This window comes from Paralichthys olivaceus, chromosome 8 (assembly GCF_024713975.1).
Source record: "Paralichthys olivaceus isolate ysfri-2021 chromosome 8, ASM2471397v2, whole genome shotgun sequence".
In the NCBI taxonomy this organism is placed as follows: Eukaryota; Metazoa; Chordata; class Actinopteri; order Pleuronectiformes; family Paralichthyidae; genus Paralichthys; species Paralichthys olivaceus.
The window spans coordinates 18970855-18977652 of record NC_091100.1 but is presented as its reverse complement, the minus strand read 5'-3'; positions in this window follow the sequence as shown (position 1 = coordinate 18977652).

Here is a 6798-nt window from a genome sequence, read left to right as displayed (position 1 = left end):
GAACAGAGTGCTGCTTCACAGAGCTATCCATCTGTCAGACATATTCCTGTCACATTTTCTACCTGATCAACTGATAGAGAGAGAGAGAGGGAAAAACATATATATAAGAGCAAGTGTCTTTCACAGAAACCATTCCTCTAGGAGAGGGAGGATTAGGGCTAACACATTTGTTTTCTCACCCGACAGGACAAAATCATAGAAAGAAAAATCGTGTGTGTGTGTGTGTGTCTGTGTGTGTGTGTGTGTGTGTGTGTGTGTGTGTGTGTGTGTGTGTGTGTGTGTGTGTGTGTGTGTGTGTGTGTGTGTGTGTGTGTGTGTACAGTGGGGCCCACAAATCTTGAGACCACTTTCCCATCAGACGTTTGGGCCCTGTGTGTGTGTCCATGTGCAGTTTGTAAATCCTTACTCTGGCATTCTGTGTTGACAGTGAAATATGTATTGTTTTTTTGATCATGGTACCGAGCTTAAAAACTTGACTCCCACCACAATGTCCTTGGCACCTGTTAACTGTGACCAAGTGTGTGTATGTCTGTGAATGTTTGTTGCAAGAGTGTGTATGTGTCAATGTCTGCATTCGTACTGATATCCATTTGATGCCATATTGATATCTTAAGTAAAACAGTGATTAGCAATGTCATTGTGTTCTTTATAATGTTTTAAGACTGGTCCATATTCTCTTTTTTTTTTTTTTTTTTTTTGCTGCTACTGATGAGTTTTGTTTCCATAGTGAACTTAAATTCGCACAATTAACGCAAAAAAAGTTTTGAATTAATGCTATTTTCAGTGACTGTTTCAGTTGTTTTTGCACTTTTAATTTAATTTTACATTTTTTTTTGTATGGACATTTTTTTTAACCTCACCCATATGATATGTCGTGACCCTAATGTCAGTGTTTGTCATACTGTGTTGCACTGTGAAATTAAGTGTCTTTGACTGGCAGAAATATCCCAATACTAAATGGCAAATAAAAACAACTTTGTGAAACTGCGACTAATCCGCACTTTTACAATGACTAACCTTGCCATATTGATGAGGTGTGTGTGTGTGAGAATGTGTGTGTATGTGTGAGATCCTGCATGAGTATGCGTGCATGATTACTCTTTTTTTAGCCTATGAGCATGTTTTGGATAGTTAGTGTTTATCTGATGTGTGCATAGTAGGGCCACAAATTACGTTTGTCTGCTTGGAAGGGTTTGAAGCCTGCCCCAGCCGACGATGTGTGCATGCTTCGTGTCTGTGCTTTCACTGAATGTGTGTGTGCAGTGGTGTGTGTTTGACGTATGTGTCGAAGTATAACGATCGCCCTTTACACACCAACACACCACCTCAATTCACAATAAGGGGAAAGCTGAATAAATACATAAATAAAAGCTAGGACACTGCCAAAGAGCAATAGCCAGTGGAATTTAACAATGGACAATAAGTAGAGACAAGCTGCTATTTTAACTTTTCAGTTTGTGCATCATGATGATGCAAAGTAAAGGCACTAAAGAGCTTTTTAAGTTAATCATAGAATAAAATTTAGTCAGCAAACTTAACTACGGGGATCTGTATGTTTTCATTGATTCTGTGCCAGTGTTTTCCAGCATGTAGACATTTGGAAACTGGCACTTTGATTGGACCTAGACTGTGATCACTGAGATAATCAAACCAATAACCAATCACTTCAAACACAGACAATCTGTTCCCCGGTCCACTTCTTTTTCCACAGTCTCAAAGCTTGTATGACGAAATGTCTTTGGTTGCTTGTTAAGTTTAGTGTTTTTTTAAATGCGAGTAACTGATGTTTTTAGTTTCACAAATGGTTTCTGTATCTGAAAGATACGTTTACATTTTCTTTGGATGATGCTGTAGCAGTGACAGGTTAACGGACACAATGGGTTTAAATTGTTACAAAAAAGATGGGAACAAAGGACGAATGAAAGGAGAGGAATAATATTTTCTTTTCTAAATTCTGCTTTTAAATAAACAGCATGATATTGTTGCTATTTGGCAGAAAGACTTTGATACCTTTTTTTTTGTGGATTACTTTTGCCAGTTGTGATTCTTTTTTTGAAGGTGGGAATGGAAATAAAATGTTTTTTCAGTCTATTACATGATTTACAGTTTGTTTGTAAAATCTTAAAACTCCAGGAGGAGTGTGGATTTTTGGACCAAATCACTTTGCATGCTGAAGGCTGCAGGTGCTAGAGTTGCCAGTCTGATGTCTGAAGCTGACGTGTCAGGAGGTAACGTACCCTTAAAACATTTTCATCCTCATTGGCTACGTTTGGCCTTTACTTGTGGAAATAAACACATAAAACACAATCATCAAACTACACTGACATTAGCAAATCTGTAAATCTACACATGCTCAGCAGCAACTGATCTGTCACCTCCCTCCACATCTGAACTGTTTCCGTACACAACTGAGCTGCCACCTCCAGCTTTGTCTCTTATTTCCATTTGGGTGGGTTGGAGTTGGCACTATGGTGCAGTGGTTAGTGCTTAGGCCTCGCAGCAAGAGGGTTCTGGGTTTGAACCAGGGCCTTTCTCTGTAGAGTTTGTATCTCCTCCCTGTGCTTGCTCATATATATTTTAATAGGTACCCTGGCTTCACCCACAATCCAAATTTAAGACTCTGTATTGCCTGTCCATGTGTGAATGTGAGCGTGGATGGTTGTCTGTCTCTATATGTCGACCCTGAGATGGATCGATGACTTGTTCAGGAACTACTTGTCCCCCCCCCCCCCCCCCCCCCCCCCTAAGGATAAGTGGTACAGATGATTATTGAATGGATATTGGGCTTAGGGAGTAGAGTTTTAATTCCAGTCTCCCTCATTCTGTGCCAAAGTGTCCTTGGGCAAAATACACCTGAGGCTGTGTGGGGAGAGAGAGATGTGTGATAGAGGAAGTCCTGCACATGGATGCGCTGTATGAATGTGTGTGTGAGTGAGAAAACTACTGTGAAGCGCTTTGAGTGGTCATCAAAACAAAAAGTGTTTGAATACAAACCATTTATTATATCACTGGGAATATGTCTGAATCCAGAGCGTGCCACTTTTACCATGACAGGAACTCTGGGCCGACAAATTATCTGTGTTTGTACACATTATTTTGTACTTAATTGCAATTTGTTTTTGTGAGGACTGTTTTCCAAGTGCCGACAATAAAAACAGTTTGAGGTTAGAGTAAAGGTTAGGATTTGGTTTGCATGTTGTCTCATTTACAGTTAGGGAAAGGGGCTATGGAATTCATTATACCTATGAGTGTTCCCACTAACATAGAAGTACAAGAACGTGCGTGTGTGTGAAATACAAGATGGTCATTAAAATGATATAGAATGAACCTTTGACAGAGAGAAGATTCCACAGTGCTAGAATAAAGTTTTTCATTATTAGCACAAACGTACAGATCACTGTGGAGTGCACCGTGTGTTTCCAGCATCATTTTATGGAAGCGGTGGAAAGAAAAAGATAAAAAGCAGTTTGTGTTTCTTTTTTTGTGTGGTTTTGTTTTACAGGTTTTTCACACCGACGTTCTACCCTGAAAACTGAGCCGACATTATTGTATCATATTGTAATGCAACACTGAGACTTCAGTGACTCACATCAGTCCACTGCCGACGTGTTGACAGATGCCTGTGAACCCTCATATGATGTCTGTAAAACATTTCAACAGCAAGGAACCCATTTAACTTGAGAAGAATAGATTTGATTATACTCATAGAAAACTGGAATGAATACATAACTGAGGCTGAAGAAAATCTAAGACAAAATCCAGGTCGCATGTCTCCTCTATGTTTAAACAAAGGTTGAAAGAGGAGTGAGTAACCTGCACCACGATAGAAACGTTTGAGATTATAGAAGTAAAGTAGCTTTGATGCAAATGTACATAAAGTACTGAAATCAGTTTTTAAATGAATTAAAGTATTTCAATCAAATTAATAGAACAACTAGAAACAAAACTGTTTTATTAGACTCTAACTTTGTGTCCGAGATTGGATGTGTGCTTTCGGGGGCGTCTTTCTAAATAATAGGTTCCTCTTCAGACGTGTCACAGGCTGCACCAGATTCTCCTTTTTTTCCATTTATTTTGTAAGTGTCTGTGTTTATTAGAAATAATTATGTCTTGGGTCGTTTGTGTTAGTGTTCGCAGATACTCTTAAGCCACGTACACAATGTTAACTGCAGATCATCCTTTGGTCACCACCTTGTTTCAAAAGAGAGGGAGCATCAGTCCAGATTACGTCGTCCTCTCCTTTTTAAAACCTTCACCGTAGTGTTTCATCAGTCACTCATTGAAGTGTCTTGCTGAATTAATATCACTTGAGCCTTGGACATGAATGAAACATCTGAGTTCTCGTTCCACAAATTGGACAAGGACATCAAGGAAGTCTTGATCTTGATTTGAGCGATATCGGTATATGCCTCAGGAAGATACTTTGAGGATGACTCAAAGTATCTTCCTTTTCACTGTCCTTGTCATCATCACAATCAAACGTAGGATAGGGCATCCATTCACATTTGGGGACAGAAGTCTGGGATCCGTTGGAATGGTATTGTTTACCCTGAAGCTTTGGGTGGAGCTGGGGTTGAGGAAGATCCCTGAGTACAGTCTTCCTCATGTCTGTGTCATCCTCACATGTAGTTTATGGCTTTATCAGCCCTGTGTTCAGAGAACGAAAGCAAACATCATCACCTGTTTGAAAGCTGTTTGTGGCTAAATGAAATGTGCGTCTGATACAAACAAGGCCACAAAGTTGCTATTGTTTTGAGAGATAAAACATTTAGGACACCACACTCAGGGGTAATACAGTGTACATCTCTGTTTAATCGCTTCTGTATTAACTGATAGTAACTTGTTTTTCCTGTTCTGGAGGTGTGATTATTTAGTGTCTTGTTCATGTCCCCATGGATTTTACTGCCCGAGAAAGGAAGAGACATTTCCTCAGTGGCACCTGAAAGAACACTATATGTTCTGATATAAATCGAAGGTCGAACTGATCAGATCAGAAAATGTCTCTAGCCTTGAATGACATCTTACTTTTGGTGTATGGCAGCTGATGATGGACAAAAGTCAATAGAACCTGGTGGCCCTGTAGACTTAACTGCACTCTTATACACACATAACCTGATTATTTGACTATGTTCTTTACTTTGACAGGACAGGTCCCAGCACATGACTCATGAAAAGCTTCTCATAGGGCTAACCAGTGGAACCAGATCAGTCACATGCACAGATCACCTGCCTTTTTAGCCTCTGACTAAAAAAGTGTCCTTCCTTCAACATTTATTTTAATTTAGTTTTCTAAATCTGTGTCTAAGTTTTTTTTAACATGCCCTGTGATGGCATTATTATTCAATTAAACGTGTGTTGAGTTACAATTCTACCAGACCTCGCAGGCCCCTCCCTCTTCCACCACAATGTTAGCATGTGAATCAAGCATCAAGTGACAAGGTTCGTTTCTTTGACTTGTCCTTTTTGATGTCAATCAGGCAGCCATAGTGTCAATTGGGTTTCACAGTTGTAAAATGAAAAGCGTCGGAGGGGACACAATATGTAAATATATATATGTACTTTTATGTACTTGAATAAATTAAAGTGTAATTAAAAGATTCACTACAGTATGTAACCTAATTTATTTTATAAATAATTATTAGAGGGGGGCCCTTTTATTCAGTTGAACACCTGCCCTTAAAGTGTCTGTGCATTGCCCTGAACTTAGACAATCAATTGATCGACTGACCAACCAACCTGATCAATGTCCTTGAAAAACATAGAAGAAATGATCGATGTGGACCTTTTTCCTATCAAGTCAATAACTTTTAAATATTTTCCTTTACAGAAATCCCCGACATTCCAGAGAAGCACTGAGGTGATCAAACATACATGTGACAACTTAGCCTCCCCCACTGTCTCTGCATTTACATTTTACATGTTTTTACATTGTATCTACATTAAACTGACAAAACAGTAATTCAGAGACAACTATAGCAGGGAGACAAACTCATAGTAAAGCGAAAAAGACATAAAACTCCAACTTCAAAAAGAAAAGTAACAGACACATGCTGAAAATATGAGTGATACATATAAGTGATACAGCAGGAAAACATACAGGCTATAGACTCACATGTTACTCCTCATGCCTCTGACATATGTTTTAATAAAGAGGAACACTGTGTCTTGATCAGGCACCGGTTCAATTTAAAAGTCTCTCAGTTGATGGTGTGCTGGTCATCAATGTCCTTGTTTAGTGCAGCGTGGTGTAAAGTTTATGACACAGCCGCACGTGACCTTGTCCTTATAAAGTCTCTAGAGAAGATAAATAAAATATGTTTTTACCCAGAACAGAACTTAAGAATAGCACTATATTAATGTGACTACTGCTGTGTCCCAATTCAGGGGCCGCCTCCATCACAGGCTGCGTTTCACATCAATGTGACCATAAAATGGAGCCGTCACTTTACTCCCTACGGGTGAATCCAGGATTCATAGCGCTTAGGTGGCAAACTGCTTTTCAAAGGGATAATAGCACAGGCAAGTGACGAGACCAAAACATCCAATACTTTTAGATGCATCAGGCTTCAACTGAACAGCTGACATGTTAAAAAACCCAACAGGCATTAAAACTTTCTCGTCGTGTCCAACTGCAGCTTTGTTGCTCGGCGACAGGATGGGACAGGCTGGTGACGCAGACCACAGAAATCCTCTGTAGACCAGACTGTCCCATTTCTGTGCTGCCATCACGCTCTACTCCACCTCCTTCGCTCCTGAATTGTTACACAGTTTATGTAAATGGAACTACTTGATTTTTAT